The following is a 17865-nucleotide window of genomic DNA, read 5'->3' as shown; positions in this document are numbered from 1 at the left end:
TCTATCCTGTATCGCAAACACCACGCTGTCCTGTACTCCACACACCACTCTGTCTTGTATCCTACACACCACTCTCTCCTTTATCCTACACACCACTATGTCCTGTATCGAACACACCACTCTGTCCTGTATCCTACACACTTCTCTGTCCTGTACCCTACACACCACTCTGTCATGTATCCATCACACCCCTCTCTCCTTTATCCTACACACCACTTTGTCCTGTATCCAACACACCACTATGTCCTGTATCCAACACCCAGTTCTTTCCTGTAGCATATACAACACTCTATCCTTTATCCTACACACCTCTCTGTCCTGTACCTTACACACCACTATGTCGTCTAGCCTACACGCCTCTCTGCCCTGTACCCTACACACCTCTCTGTCCTGTATCGCACACACCACTCTCTCCTGTATCCAACACACCACTCTCTCCTTTATCCTACACACCACTCTATCCTGTATCCAACACACCACTCTCTCCTTTATCCTAAACACCACTCTATCCTGTATCCAACACACCACTCTCTCCTGTATCCAACACACCACTCTGTCCTATATCCGACACACAACTCTGTCCTGTAGCCTACACACCACTCTGTCCTGTATCCAAGACACAGCTCTTTCCTTTAGCCTACACACCACTCTATCATGTATCCTACACACCTCTCTGTCCTGTACCCTACACACTACAATGATATATAGATCATCTTTATTTCCTCCAGTTGATGAAGATACATTGATATGAGATATAAATGTATATATATAACAGCTGATATATTGTATGTACAGACAGTTTCACATCGTTATCAAATAATGTTTCTCAGTAGGTTTTTCCACATTTTAACAGTTTATATACACGAAGCATTATATTTGCCCATAGATTGTATTCAATTGCCATAGTACTTTCTGTTGGCAAACCGCCAAGTAAAAAGGACAGAAAGGTATCGTCATCATCGTTCCAGATACTAGAAAAAGTTGTCACATCTAGTAAATCAATAATAGACTCAACAAGAATATTTCTTTGTTGTTGAGTCTTTTTACAATACAAAATACATGTTTGATAATATCAAAAGCAAATGTGCCGCATAAACATTCATCAGATTGTATACTGTAGGTGCTAAGGCATAATAAATATGCTAAATCATAGAAGTGTTCCGGCCTTTTAATTGTCAACCAAAGTCTGTGTACCTTAGGTGATCGTATAAGAGAGTATCGTTTTAGGTTTTCTCTTGAATGAATCTCTGCATGAATTATGTTATGGTCACATACGCGTATTTGTTCTTTAACTCGACTCGCCCATGCATGTTTTGAGGGGAAATGAGAATAAATGGTATATGTGTTTATGTCATTATTGAGTTCATACTTGTTTACAAGTGAAAGCATGTGGTATACGGGTGACATTTTACATTTATCATCTTTTTCTCTCATTGTATCGAGTTCATACTGAACAAGTCTGTGCTGAAAAAGTCTTTTAAATGCAAAGTTAATGTCACTATTACATAGTCTTCCCAGAAATAAGAGAGCTCGTTGATCAATGTACGCCTGGAGAGAAATTAAACCCAGACAATGGTTACGACGGAAGGAGTGCGTCTAGACAGTCCTTGAATCTTTTTACAAAAATAACGTTGAATAATTTCAAGCATTTCATATTCCTTCGGTGACAGTTTACCCCATACACTACAGGCAAATAGTCCACATGGTAAAACTACCCTTTCCCATATACCAACAGCTGGGATAGGATTTAAGCCACCAAAGTATCGTCCATGATTATAATTTATATTGACTAACATTCTGGGTTTTTCACATATTAGATGGGTACGTTCTAAGGTTTTCTTTGATGTACTTAGAAGCAATCCAGCATAAGTTACATTTTCTTTTTTAGGAAGTACTTGTGAACCAATGTAGACACATTGACAGACAAATTTGCGAATATTCCCGACCAGTAGAAATGCATTTTTACTGGCATTATATTTCAAATGCCATCTATTAGCATAGGTGTATATATTATTCAGTAGACATTGCAGTCCGTCAGGGGAGCTGCTCAACAGCGTAGTATCGTCTGCTAATAGGATGCCGGGTGTATTACCCCATGGAAGACACAAGCCACGCCCTAAATCATCAAGTGTATACAACAAGTCGTTAATATAAAGAGTAAAAAACCATGCCCATAAAAAGCGACCTTGACCAACACCTTGCTTAACATGAAACACATTTGAGGTAAAACCTCCAATGCTTACACATGACTGCATTGAGGTATATATTGTGCGTAAAAGTCGCCATAATTTTCCATTATTACCAAAGTTATACAGTTTGAAGAAAAGGCCATTAAACCAGACTCTGTCAAAAGCTTTCTCGTTGTCGAGAAAAGCGCAGTAAACTGGAGACTGTCTTTCGTTATAATAAGCTATGCTTCCCATTAATGTAAACAGGGCAGTTTCTGCCCCAGCCCCTCTCCTAAATCCAAATTGAAAGGGATGGGGGAAGCCTTTAGATTTGTTTGCCCACTCTTCAATTCTATTCAGCAGAAGTCTTTCGAACAGTTTACTTAATACTGGAGTGAGGGTAATACCTCTGTAGTTAGTGGGGTCGTATTTACGTTTACCATGGCCTTTATGGATAGGTAAAATCTTTCCAACGTTAAACATTTTAGGTACATATTCATGAGAAACAATTTTATTATAGAATATAACAAGGTGATGGATAATAGATCTACCAGAGTATTTGATATGTTCATTAACTATGCCATCGGGACCAGGCGATTTTCCACTTTTTAGACGTTTTATAAAATCAACGTGGAACTAACGTCACTGTTCCCTTGGTCATTATACAAGTAATTTTCAATCTGTTCCATGCGAATATTCACATAATCAGTAAAATCTGAGTCAAAATTGATATCATGATTTGGCATTGATAAATCCTTGAAATATTTGGAAAACAGATTACAAATTCCTTCCTGTGTATTACAGGACTCTTCATTATACACCAACATCTTCTTTCTTTTATATTTCTTGGTTACTCTAAAGTACTCTGTTATATCAACCTCAGCTGCTTCATATATTTCCTGAAACTTTTTGTCTTCCAGTTTTTGTTTGGAACGGCGATGCTGCTTCCTAAAGAAACGTTTTGCTCTTTTATACTCAATGTAATTTGCATCCTCTTTATCATGAGATTTACCATTATAGATCCATTCACTACGGCGTTGTCGCATTGTACGATGCAACGTATTTAAATTATTTTTTTTCCAGTATGGGTTTAAATGAGATTGGAATTTTGAAGATGGTATACTTAGTTTAGCTGCAGCATGTAACGCTTGTAGGATATAGTCGTGATAACTTTCGATGTATTCATGAGGAGATGCGTCCTGAGTTTCGTCAAACTGAGCACATCTAAAATAGTTTTCAGTTTCATATCGGTATAACATAAAGTCTACGTCATTAGATTTACGCCAGTTAAGATGTTCACCGCCATAGTGGCGTGGCTGGGAATCAGTACTCAGACATAGGAATATTGGACAATGGTCTGATACTGAGTATTGAACACCAGTATCTAAAGTATAACCAACAACGTTACTAACATATTGGAGATTAATGAACACATAATCTATCATACTTCTTATAGTTTTACATTTACTTGTGAAGGTAAAAAAGGCATTATCGTCAAGGGGTACGACAGAGATTAGATTCCGTTCAGTGAGCACTCTTTGCAGATATTTCGCTCTGCGTTTCAATATAATTCCATGCTGCAGGTCTGCATTAAAATCACCCAGAAGAATTGTCTCCCCTTGATGAGAACATCTATCATAAATCTCCAGTACATTATTAAGTTCTTCTATGTATACACTATCTAATACGTTAGATGAGGGAAGGCGAGCACCAGTTATATACATAGGGCATTTATTAATGAAGAGTTTAGCCCCAATGATATGCTCGCTTGAAGGTATACTAATTGCTGACGACCTCCGACATGTACTTTTACGAATAAATATGGCTATACCCCTGCGCCTCTTTGAGATAAGTGGTCATGCTAACATTTAACATAGACGTTAAAGTCATCATCCAAGTCATAGAGTAGATATTCACGTGTTTCGTCCAGCCAGTGTTCGGTAATAACCAAAATGTCACAGCTCATTAGTTTTGAGCGAATTTCATCTGAGCAATTCAATGCCGCACGCACATTTTCACGTAATCACGCGAAGGATTGCCATAAGAACAAGTATATATGTCGCAAGTCTAAAATTGTTCATCAACATTATTAATGTTCAGCCTTATCGTCATTGTACCACACATTATTCGGTAGCCACTCACGACAGTTAACGTTTTCGGGCCAGAAGCAGTCATCATCCAAGATGATATCTGCACATTGCTGTGGGACAGTTATTCGAATGCTGAAGGAAGGATTGCGTCGCCCTTCCCAGTGCTTCACGAGTCTCACATTTGTGATAGTTACATCACGATTCTTAGCATACCACACCACTATGCCCTGTATCGAACACACCACTCTGTCCTGTATTCTACACACTTCTCTGTCCTGTACCCTACACACCACTCTATCCTGTATCCAACACACCACTCTGTCCTATATCCAACACACCACTCTCTCCTTTATCCTACACACCACTCTATCCTGTATCCTACACACCTCTCTGTCCTGTACCCTACACACCACTCTGTCCTGTATCCAACACACCACTCTGTCCTATATCCAACACACCACTCTATCCTTTATCCTACACACCCCTCTGTCCTGTATCCAACTCATAGCTCTATCCTGTACCCTACACACCACTCTATCCTGTATCCTACACACCTCTCTGTCCTGTAGCCTACACATCATACTGTCCTGTATCCAAAACCCCACTCTGTCCTGTATCCAAATCATAGCTCTTTCGTGTAGCCTACACACCACTATGTCCTGTATCCTGCACACCACTCTGTTCTGTATCCTACACATCATTCTGTCCTGTATCCTACACACCTCTCTGTTCTGTATCCTACACACCTCTCTGTCCTGTACCCTACACCCCACTCTGTACTGTAACCAACACACCACTCTGTCCTGTATCCAACACATCACTCTATCCTTTATCCTACACACCTCTCTGTCCTGTATCCAAGACACAGCTCTTTCCTGTATCATACACACCCCTCTCTCCTGTATCCAACACCACACTCTGTCCTGTATCCAACTCATAGCTCTTTCCTGTAGCCCACACTCCACTCTATCCTGTATCCTACACACCCCTCTGTCCTGTACCCTACACACCACTATGTCCTGTATCCTACACATCGCTCTGTCCTGTATCTTAAACAACACTCTCTCCTGTATCCAACACACCACTATGTCCTGTATCCAACTTACAGCTCTTTTCTGTAGCCGACACACCACTCTGTCCTGTATCCTACACACCTCTCTGTCCTGTAGCCTACACATCATTCTGTCCTGTATATAAAACACCCCTCTGTCCAGGTCCCTACTCTCTCCTTTATCAAACACACCACTTTCTCCTGTATCCAACACACCACTCTGTCCTGTATCCTACACACCTCTCTGTCCTGTAGCCTACACATCATTCTGTCCTGTATATAAAACACCCCTCTGTCCAGGTCCCTACTCTCTCCTTTATCAAACACACCACTTTCTCCTGTATCCAACACACCACTCTGTCCTGTATCCTACACACCACTCTGTCCTGTATCCTACACACCACTCTGTCCTGTATCCTACACACAACTCGCTCCTGTATCCAACACACCACTCACTCATGTATCCTACACACCACTGTCCCCTGTATCCAACACACAACTCTGTCCTATATCCTACACACAGCTCTCTCCATGGTGCAGTAGTCACACTTACATGACCCCGGGACAAACATGCCATGGTGTAGTAGTCACACTTACATGACCCGGGCCAAGCATGCCATGGTGCAGTTGTCACACTTACATGACCCGGTACAAACATGCCATGGTGTAGGTGTCACACTTACCTTACCTGGGCAAAGCATGCCATGGTGTAGTTATCACACTTACATGACCTGGGACAAGCATGCCATGGTGCAGTTGTCACACTTACATGACCCGGGGCAAACATGCCATGGTGCAGTTGTCACACTTACATGACCTGGGACAAGCATGCCATGGTACAGTTGTCACACTTACATGACCCGGGACAAACAAGCCATGGCGCAGTAGTCACACTAACATGACCCGGGACAAACATGCCATGGTGCAGTAGTCACACTTACATGACCCGGGACAAGCATGCCATGGTGTAGTTGTCACACTTACATGACCCGGACCAAGCATGCCATGGTGTACTTGTCACATTTACATGACCTGGGACAAGCATGCCATGGTGCAGTTGTCACACTTACGTGACATGGGACAAGCATGCCATTATGTAGTTGTCACACTTACATGACCCTGGACAAGCATGTCATGGTGTAGTTGTCACACTTACATGATCTGGGACAAGCATGCCATGGTGTACTTGTCACACATACATAACTGGGGCAAACAGGCCATAATGTAGTTGTCACACCTACATGACCGGGGCAAACAGGCCATGATGTAGTTGTCACATTTACATGACCCGGGACAAACAGGCCATGATGTAGTTGTCACACTTACATGACCCGGGACAAACATGCCATGGTGTAGTTGTCACACTAACATGACCCGGGCAAAGCATGCCATGGTGTAGTTGTCACACTAACATGACCCGGGACAAGCATGCCATGGTGCAGTTGTCACACTCACATGACCCGGGCCAAGCATGCCATGGTGAAGTTGTCACACTTACATGACCTGGGACAAACAAGCCATGGCGCAGTAGTCACACTTACATGACCGGGGACAAACATGCCATAGTGCAGTAGTCACACTTACATCATCCGGGCCAAGCATGGCATGGTGTAGTTGTCACACTTACATGACCCGGGACAACCATGCCATGGTGTAGTTGTCACACTTACATGACCCGGGGCAAACAGGCCATGATGCAGTAGTCACACTTACATGACCCGGGACAAGCATGCCATGGTGTAGTTGCCACACTTACATGACCGGGGCAAGCATGCCATGGTGTAGCAGTCCCACTTACATGACCCGGGACAAGCATGCCATTATGTAGTTGTCACACTTACATGACCCGGGCCAAGCATGCCATGGTGTAGTTGTCACACTTACATGACCGGGGCAAGCATGCCATGGTGTAGCAGTCCCACTTACATGACCCGGGACAAGCATGCCATTATGTAGTTGTCACACTTACATGACCTGGGACAAGCATGCCATGGTGTAGTTGTCACACTTACGTGACCTGGGACAAGCATGCCATGGTGTAGTTGTCACACTTACATGACCCTGGACAAGCATGTCATGGTGTAGTTGTCACACTTACATGGTCTGGGACAAGCATGCCATGGTGTACTTGTCACACATACATGACCGGGGCAAACAGGCCATAATGTAGTTGTCAAACTTACATGACCGGGGCAAACAGGCCATGATGTAGTTGTCACACTTACATCACCCGGGACAAGCATGCCATGGTACAGTTGTCACACTTACATGACCTGGGCAAAGCATGCCATGGTGCAGTTATCACACTTACATGACCTGGGACAAGCATGCCATGGTGCAGTTGTCACACTTACATGACCTGGGCAAAGCATGCCATGGTGAAGTTGTCACACTTACATGACCTGGGACAAGCATGCCATGGTGCAGTTGTCACACTAACATGACCCGGGCCAAGCATGCCATGGTGCAGTTGTCACACTTACATGACCCGGGACAAACAAGCCATGGCGCAGTAGTCACACTTACATCACCCGGGCCAAGCATGCCATGGTGTAGTAGTCACACTTACATGACACGGGACAAACATGCCATGGTGTAGTTGTCACACTTACATGACCGGGACAAGCATGCCATGGTGTAGCAGTCCTACTTACATGACCCGGGACAAGCATGCCATTATGTAGTTGTCACACTTATGACCCGGGACAAACATGCCATGATGCAGTAGTCACACTTACATGACACGGGACAAACATGCCATGGTGTAGTTGTCACACTTACATGACCGGGGCAAGCATGCCATGGTGTAGCAGTCCCACTTACATGACACGGGACAAGCATGCCATTATGTAGTTGTCACACTTACATGACCCGGGCCAAGCATGCCATGGTGTAGTTGTCACACTTACATGACCCGGGACAAGCATGCCATGGTGTAGTTGTCACACTTACATGACCCTGGACAAGCATGCCATGGTGCAGTTGTCACACTTACATGACCCGGGACAAGCATGCCATTATGTAGCTGTCACACTTATGACCCGGGACAAGCATGCCATGGTGCAGTTGTCACACTTACATGACCTGGGACAAGCATGCCATGGTGTAGCTGTCACACTTATGACCCGGGACAAGCATGTCATGGTGTAGTTGTCACACTTACATGACCCTGGCCAAGCATGTCATGGTGTAGTTGTCACACTTACATGTTCTGGGACAACCATGCCATGGTGTACTTGTCACACATACATGACCCGGGGCAAACAGGCCATAATGTAGTTGTCACACTTACATGACCGGGGCAAACAGGCCATGATGTAGTTGTCACACTTATGACCCGGGACAAGCATGCCATGGTGCAGTTGTCACACTTACATGACCTGGGACAAGCATGCCATGGTGTAGCTGTCACACTTATGACCCGGGACAAGCATGCCATGGTGTAGTTGTCACACTTACATGACCCTGGACAAGCATGTCATGGTGAAGTTGTCACACTTACATCACCCGGGACAAACATGCCATGGTGAAGTTGTCACACTTACATGACCCGGGACAAACATGCCATGGTGAAGTTGTCACACTTACATGACACGGGACAAACATGCCATGGTGAAGTTGTCACACTTACATCACCCGGGACAAACATGCCATGGTGAAGTTGTCACACTTACATGACACGGGACAAACATGCCATGGTGAAGTTGTCACACTTACATCACCCGGGACAAACATGCCATGGTGAAGTTGTCACACTTACATGACACGGGACAAACATGCCATGGTGAAGTTGTCACACTTACATGACACGGGAGAAACATGTCATGGTGAAGTTGTCACACTTACATGACACGGGACAAACATGCCATGGTGAAGTTGTCACACTTACATGACACGGGACAAACATGCCATGGTGAAGTTGTCACACTTACATCACCCGGGACAAACATGCCACGGTGAAGTTGTCACACTTACATGACACGGGACAAACATGTCATGGTGAAGTTGTCACACTTACATGACCCGGGACAAACATGCCATGGTGAGGTTGTCACACTTACATGACCCGGGACAAACATGCCATGGTGAAGTTGTCACACTTACATGACACGGGGACAAGCAGGAAGTTAAATTCGTCTTTAAAGGTCCAACCTCTCTTTCGCCAGAAAGAGAGTGTTGTTTTTGAAAGTTATATTTCACAAGACAATTCTTGACCATGAGCGAACGAGTCAACTGTTTCCTAAAAATGTTTCCCTGTTCTACTTTTGATCATTTCACTTCAGTCAAAATCCACCATCGGCAAACGCGTCTTGTCATAATGACGCTGACTTGTGGTGGTCTGCATATCCAGTTTCTTACAGAGGGTCTCCCACACTTCACTTGCGTCCTTGTGACGTCATCTGAGCAACGGTACGCAAATGAGTGAAGTCTTCTCCGCGCAGTGAGGTGATACTGTACATTAGCGCTTTGACAACCGCGGACGAATAGCATGTATCGTAGTGGGAGCTGAGGTTACTTGCCCTGTGTACAAAGGCAAGGTGCAGGATTAGGTAGCAGCCTAAAATAACATGATAAGGTTATTACCGTTCTACATAAAAGACAATTTCAACTGACTATCGCCACGGATATTCTATGGCAATAACAAGCAATATAACGACTGAACATTCCTCAGGCAGTGATTGTAGAGAGACACAGATGTCTTTCAGATTGCCTTTGTCGTAGACCTGCAAGGGGTTATCTGCTTATATATAAAGCCAGGTCTGTGCCATGTTTGATGAAAGCCACCTGAGTGACAGCGATCATTTCCCACAACCTACCTATGTATATATGCCCTGACATAAAGTTCAATACGCTCCAACATACAACTACCCAGTTTACAAGTTAAATAATGTCTGCTGCTGTCATTGTTGGATACAGTTTGTTGCCTTTGAGACGATGCATGTTGCCTCGGTTTTGCCAGTGAAGCAAACAAAATCGGACATAATCGTCCCACCGTTACACGAGGGCTGCATTGTGTAATGGTCGTCAACAGTGACAACGTACATAATCCGAATGCATGGGGTGACACTGACTTCACGTGCAATTCAAGCATGAAGACAAGTGACGTCCAACTGACACCAGCGTACCTCAATATCTGTATATTAATTGGTGAATCGGGACGAGGGCAGAAGGTCGCTCTCAACGCACCCACCCACCGGTGTTAGCCGTGGTGTATCGGTAGGCAGAAATTGTCTTTCCGTGTCCAAGCTTCAGGAATCCCGTGCGCACTTGATTGTAGCGTAGGGTAGTTGATATAACAATGTATATTGGAAATCAGTGGACTGTGGGCACATGGAACAAAGGCCTTGTCAATTGTGGGCCTATACTTATATATCAGCGTAGTGTTGTTGAGATGTAAGAATATATGAGTGTCCTCAGACCACTCACCAGACAGACCAGGGACTTTCATGTAAGGTAAGACATATCTTGTATGATAACTGATCACGTCGATAAACTACTTGTACCTCTTTGGCCACCTGTGTAGGTTTCTTCGCAAACTGTCAATTGGAGTAATAATAACCGTCAGTATAAAGAGGTGAGGTGAAAAGGGGTCTAACGGAGAGAGAGAGAGAGAGAGAGAGAGAGAGAGAGAGAGAGAGAGAGAGAGAGAGTACTTGTACTTGTCCGGATTAATGCCGATTTAAGAGTTCTAGCCAACTGAGATAACATGCTGCGGTTCAACTTGGATACATTATTACTCAGACATAGTATACTGACTCCAAGCTTACCAGTCCTTGTTTTAGACCCTGCCGAACTGCCGATCGCCAGGCAGAGGCACAACAAGTAGTATCTTTTAACGTCTTGTGGTATGACAGGGATCGCCCCATTGACCTTCTGCTCCCCAAGCAGACATTCCATCCACTAGACCACGTATATGCAGGTATAGCAGTCAAAGACAATTTCGTGGATCTTCATCAAAGCAATCTGTTATGGGTTCCTAGGTGTAATGGACATGTCTCTTTGTGTTGACATTTAATGTGGAGGTGTCAAAATACAGATGAATAAAGAGTATTTCATTTGGGTTACGCTGTGACCCGGAAAAAAACCGTCTTTATGGATGGAATGCCTGACGGGTGACACCTTAGGGAATGAGCGGTATCGACTTGCCAATTCCTATGTATTTAGTATTATTACTCTTCTTAGTTGTTCTATATTCAGCAATAAGTGTGCTTCATATAAAGTGCAGCAACCCATGCTTACCGTAAAAGGCGACTATGCTTGTCGGAAGAGGCGACTAACGGGGTCGGGTAGTCAGGCTCGATGACTTGGTTGATGCATGTCATCGATCCCAATCGCGTGGATCGTTGCCCATGATATTAATTACTGGATTACTGGTCTAAACTCGATTATTTACAGACTGCCGTCACGCAGCTTGGATATTGTTGAGTGCGGCGTTAAACAACAAACCAACCAACCAATCATATACTCACACGCAAAAGAAACGAAAGTGGTTTTAAGCAAATAGGTAACAAACACAGAACCATAAATTGATACGAGTTTTAGCATGTAGTGAAGCCTGATGGTGTTATCAATATTTTTGGTTGCATTTTGGAAGCCCCGAGTAAAAACGCAACATAAAAAACGAATCGCCAAAACGCACCATTTCAATGAATATGTGAGTATCATGAACTCATTTCTCGCGAAATCGAAAATCCACGAACTGTCACGAACTGTAGTGGGTATAAAACTGTGGCCGATTCTTGGACCTACCACTCCCTGGTCAATAATGCCACGCCTAACTCAAATTCAGAGAAACCAGGCTATCGGAGGTTTGGAAGCTGGAGAGTCTGTCCAAGATGTTGCCCATCATTTCAACGTTAACATAACCACAATTTACCGTCTCCTGCATCAATACAATGCTACACAGACCACAGATGACCTTCCTCGGAGCGGTCGTCCTAGGGTCACCAAACCTCAACAAGATCGGCAGATTACCCGTCAACACCAGCAACATCCGTTCCTAACTGCAAGTGAAAGTGCTCGACAGACCATAGGAACACAAAATCGACACATTAGCCGGGACACTGTGATCCGACGTCTCCGTTCCAACAACCTCAGATGTCGCCGACCAGCACGTCGTCCTGTTCTCCAACCACGGCATCGACAAGCACGACTTCAGTGGGCACAGGGTCATCGCAATTGGCGTCATCGTGAGTGGAGGCGTGTCATCTTCTCTGATGAAAGTCGCTTTTGTGTCTCCCATGCAGACGGAAGAGTCAGAATTAGGCGGCGTCGAGGTGATCGTTTCGCTGATGTGGTGACACAGTGTGTTGGGGAGTTTGGAGTGTTGGGGAGATTGGTGTGATATGGTAATGCGGTGTAGGGGAGGTCGGTGTGGTGTGATATGATATAACAGTGTGTTGGGGAGGTCGGTGTGGTGTGATATGTTATAACAGTGTTTTGAGGAGGTCGGTCCGATGTGGTAATGCAGTGTGTTGGGGAGGTCGGTCCGATGTGGTAATGCAGTGTGTTGGGGAGATCGATGTGGTGTGATATGATATAACAGTGTGTTGGGGAGGTCGGTCTGATGTGATCTGATAGAAACATGTGTTAGGGAGGTCGGTCTGATGTGGTAATGCAGTGTGTTGGGAAGGTCAGTGTGGTGGGATATGATATAACAGTGTGTTGGGGAGGTCGGTGTGGTGTGATATGATAAAACAGTGTGTTGGGGAGGTCGGTGTGGTGTGATATGATAAAACAGTGTGTTGGGGAGGTCGGTGTGGTGTGATATGATATAACAGTGTGTTAGGGAGGTCGGTCTGATGTGGTAATGCAGTGTGTTGGGAAGGTCAGTGTGGTGTGATATGATATAACAGTGTGTTGGGGAGGTCGGTGTGGTGTGATATGATAAAACAGTGTGTTGGGGAGGTCGGTGTGGTGTGATATGATAAAACAGTGTGTTGGGGAGGTCGGTGTGGTGTGATATGATATAACAGTGTGTTGGGGAGGTCGGTCTGATGTGGTAATGCAATGTGTTGGGAAGGTCGGTGTGGTGTGATATGATATAACAGTGTGTTGGGGAGGTCAGTGTGGTGTGATATGATATAACAGTGTATTGGGGAGGTCGGTGTGATGTGGTAATGCAGTGTGTTGGGAAGGTCGGTGTGGTGTGATATGATATAACAGTGTGTTGGGGAGGTCGGTGTGGTGTGATATGATATAACAGTGTGTTGGGGAGGTCGGTCTGATGTGGTAATGCAGTGTGTTGGGAAGGTCGGTGTGGTGTGATATGATATAACAGTGTTTTGGGAAGGTCGGTGTGGTGTGATATGATATAATAGTGTGTTGAGGAGATCGGTGTGCTGTGATATGATATAACAGTGTGTTGGGGAGGTGGGTGTGGTGTGATATGATATAGCAGTGTGTTGAGGCGATCGGTGTGATGTGGTGACACAGTGTGTTGGGGAGTTCGGTGTGTTGGGGAGATCGGTGTGATATGGTAATGCAGTGTGTTGGGAAGGTCGGTGTGGTGTGATATGATATAACAGTGTGTTGGGGAGGTCGGTGATGTGTGATATGTTATAACAGTGTTTTGAGGAGGTCGGTCCGATGTGGTAATGCAGTGTGTTGGGGAGGTCGGTGATGTGTGATATGTTATAACAGTGTTTTGAGGAGGTCGGTCCGATGTGGTAATGCAGTGTGTTGGGGAGGTCGGTGATGTGTGATATGTTATAACAGTGTTTTGAGGAGGTCGGTCCGATGTGGTAATGCAGTGTGTTGGGGAGGTCGATGTGATCTGGTGATGCAGTGTGTTTAGGGGGTCGGTGTGTTGTGATATGATATAACAGTGTGTTGGGGAGATCGGTCCGATGTGGTAATGCAGTGTGTTGGGGAGGTCGATGTGATCTGGTGATGCAGTGTGTTTAGGGGGTCGGTGTGTTGTGATATGATATAACAGTGTGTTGGGGAGATCGGTCCGATGTGGTAATGCAGTGTGTTGGGGAGGTCGATGTGATCTGGTGATGCAGTGTGTTTAGGGGGTCGTTGTGTTGTGATATGATATAACAGTGTGTTGGGGAGATCGGTCCGATGTGGTAATGCAGTGTGTTGGGGAGGTCGATGTGATCTGGTGATGCAGTGTGTTTAGGGGGTCGTTGTGTTGTGATATGATATAACAGTGTGTTGGGGAGATCGGTGTGGTGTGATATGATATAACAGTGTGTTGGGGAGGTCGGTCTGATTTGATATGATATAACAGTGTGTTGGGGAGGTTGGTCTGATGTGGTAATGCAGTGTGTTGGGAAGGTCGATGTGGTGTGATATGATATAACAGTGTGTTGGGGAGGTCGGTGTGGTGTGATATGATAAAACAGTGTGTTGGGGAGGTCGGTGTGGTGTGATATGATATAACAGTGTGTTGTGGATGTCGATGTGTTTTGGTGATGCAGTGTTTTGGGAAGGTCGGTCTGATGTGATATGATATAACAGTGTGTTGGGAAGGTCGGTGTGGTGTGATATGATATAGCAGTGTTTTGGGAAGGTCGGTGTGGTGTGATATGATATAACAGTGTTTTGGGAAGGTCGGTGTGGTGTGATATGATATAGCAGTGTTTGGGGAAGGTTGGTGTGGTGTGATATGATATAAAAGTGTTTTAGGAAGGTCGGTGTGGTGTGATATGATATAACAGTGTGTTGGGGAGGTCGGTGTGATGTGATATGATATAACAGTGTTTTGGGAAGGTCGGTGTGTTAGGGAGCTGTTGTAATGCAGTGTGTTAGGGAGCTGTTGTAATGCAGTGTGTTAGGGAGCTGTTGTAATGCAGTGTGTTAGGGAGCTGTTGTAATGCAGTGTGTTAGGGAGCTGTTGTAATGCAGTGTGTTAGGGAGATCGGTATGATGTGGTAATGCAGTGTGTTGAGGAGGGCAACATGGCGTGATGTGGTAATTCAATGAGTGGAGAAGCGAGATATGGTGTGATTTGGTAATGGAATGTGTTGTGATGGACTAAAATAATGTAATATGATTTAGTAGTGTGTACAAGAGAATATTTTAGGTTGGCCTTTGTTATGTAGTGATCGTACCGCTAAACCCTCCTTTAGGGGAACATCAGACAGATGGCCTTCTCCTTATAACCTACCCTCATTTGTGATCTTGCAGACACACTTTTATTCGCTGACACAGTGTGAATCTATCGCAGCACTTAAGTACAGCGTATGTGAGCAAAAGGTAAATAAATAACTCTTCCCGTAAGAACAGTCGCGTATGTCATCCAGCCCTCTAAATAGTCAAATGGTGCATATTTGTCTGCCTTCGTGAATTCCTCCGTAAATCATTGTCAAATGGACATTGACAAGGAACACATGGGCAAAGTGTCATAGCAACACAGTGGGACAACGGATCATTGGTAGCAAGGTGGTTCCTGACCATAGCAACACAGTGGGACAACGGATCATTGGTAGCAAGGTGGTTCCTGACCATAGCAACACGGTGGGACAACGGATCATTGGTAGCATGGTGGTGCAGGACCATAGGAGCATGGTGGGGCAAAGCGTCATTGGTAACTTGGGACAAAGTCATATGAACATGGTGGGGCAAAGGGCCATAGCAGCATGGTGGCGCACAACCATAGCAACATGGCAGGGCAACAGGCATAGCAACGTGGTGGGGCAAAGAGGCATAGCAACACGGTAGAGCAAAGAGGCATAACAGCATGGTGGCGCACAACCATAGCAACATGGTAGGGCAAGAGGCATAGCAACATGCTGGGGCAAAGAGGCATAGCAACGTGGTGGGGCAAAGAGGCATACCAACATGGCGGGGCAAAGGGCATAGCAACATGATAGGGCAAAGAGACATTGCAAAATCTTGGGGCAAAGAGGCATAGCAACACGGTGGGACAGAACCATAGCAACAAGATAGGGCAAAGAGGCATAGCAAGGTGATGATGCAAAGAGGCATAGCAACATGATTATGCAAAGAGGCATACCAACGTGGTGGGGCAAAGAGGCATAGCACATGGTGGGGCAAAGATGCATAGCAACATGGTAAGGCAAAGAGGCATACCAACATGGTGGGGCAAAGAGGCATACCAACATGGTGGGGCAGAACCATAGCAACAAGGTGGGGCAAAGAAGCATAGCAACACGGTGAGGCAGAACCATAGCAACATTGTAGGGCAAAGTGGCATAGCAACATGATGAGGCAATGAGGCATAGCAACATGATGAGGCAATGAGGCATAGCAACATGATGAGGCAAAGAGGCATAGCAACATGATGAGGCAATGAGGCATAGCAACATGATGAGGCAATGAGGCATAGCAACATGATGAGGCAATGAGGCATAGCAACATGATGAGGCAATGAGGCATAGCAACATGGTGTGGCAATGAGGCATAACAACATGGTGTGGCAATGAGGCATAACAACATGATGAGGCAATGAGGCATAGCAACATGATGAGGCAATGAGGCATAGCAACATGATGAGGCAATGAGGCATAGCAACATGATGAGGCAATGAGGCATAGCAACATGGTGTGGCAAAGAGGCATAGCAACATGGTGTGGCAAAGAGGCATAGTAACATAGTGGGTCAAAGAGGCATAGCAATACAGTAGGACAGAACCATAGCAACACGGTGGCGCAGAACCATAGTAACATAGTGGAGCAAAGAGGCATAGCAACACGATGGCGCAGAACCATAGTAACATAGTGGAGCAAAGAGGCATAGCAATAAGGTGGGTCAAGAGGCAGAGCAACATGGTGGGACAAAGGGCCATAGCAACATGTTGGTGAAAAGAGACATAGCAACATGTTGGTGAAAAGAGACATAGCAACATGGTGGGGCAAAGAGGGACCTACACATATCGCCCCAGCCAGCCTGTTTCATAATTCTAATATATATATATAGAACAATATCATGAAAAATGAACGGAATAGAAACAAGAAATGCAACGTGTATTTATGACGATTGTTGAACTTGCCGCTTCGTGACCAGAAGTACAGATTCCGAGTGTTAGGGGTTACATGGACAATGCCGAGACCGCACGAGTTGTTACTTTGCATTAACTGCACTGGAATCGAGACAACCAACTAACATCAACAATTGATTTCCTGTGGCAACACAACAGATTCAGATGCTGACGTCATAAGCTTCCCAAACATTTAACTTCGTAAGTCTTCTACAAATAAGAGAGCATTTGATATGTGATGGTGTTCTGTGAAGTATGCTCTACTTTCATTGTCAACACACACACGCACGTCTTTGGTCCACCAGGACTAGCGAAAGTCTGTAAAATATATAGTTACGACAGTCTGATCATGATTTTTCACAGAGCTCACGAATGTCAGACAAATAGACAGAGCAGCAACAGGCAACAGACAAATAGTAACAAGTAAGCCAGCAATACACACGTACGTGACGTAATGTTGTTGGACAGATAGTAACAAGTAAGCAGCAATAGACACGTACGTGACGTATGTTGGACAAATAGTAACAAGTAAGCAGCAATAGACACGTACGTGACGTAATGTTGTTGGACAAATAGCAACAAGTAAGCAGCAATACACACGTACAT

General features: G+C 44.9%; 1 protein-coding gene across 2 annotated transcripts in view; it reads left to right on the top strand.

The window, feature by feature from the left end:
• The first annotated feature begins 10692 nt into the window (after positions 1-10692).
• Positions 10693-17865, top strand: part of LOC139477800 (sodium/calcium exchanger 2-like) — a 194231-nt gene continuing 187058 nt past the window's right edge. The window contains exon 1 of one of the 2 annotated variants that reach the window (XM_071260235.1): positions 10693-10763. The gene's annotated coding sequence lies outside the window, so the exon portion shown is untranslated. The remainder of the gene's footprint in view (positions 10764-17865) is intronic. The other variant, XM_071260225.1, reaches the window with a different exon arrangement.

This window comes from Haliotis cracherodii, unplaced genomic scaffold, assembly GCF_022045235.1.
Source record: "Haliotis cracherodii isolate W230 unplaced genomic scaffold, xgHalCrac1.p SCAF_1, whole genome shotgun sequence".
In the NCBI taxonomy this organism is placed as follows: Eukaryota; Metazoa; Mollusca; class Gastropoda; order Lepetellida; family Haliotidae; genus Haliotis; species Haliotis cracherodii.
The sequence above is the reverse complement of the archived record's forward strand: the minus strand, read 5'-3'. Positions and strand labels throughout refer to the sequence as shown.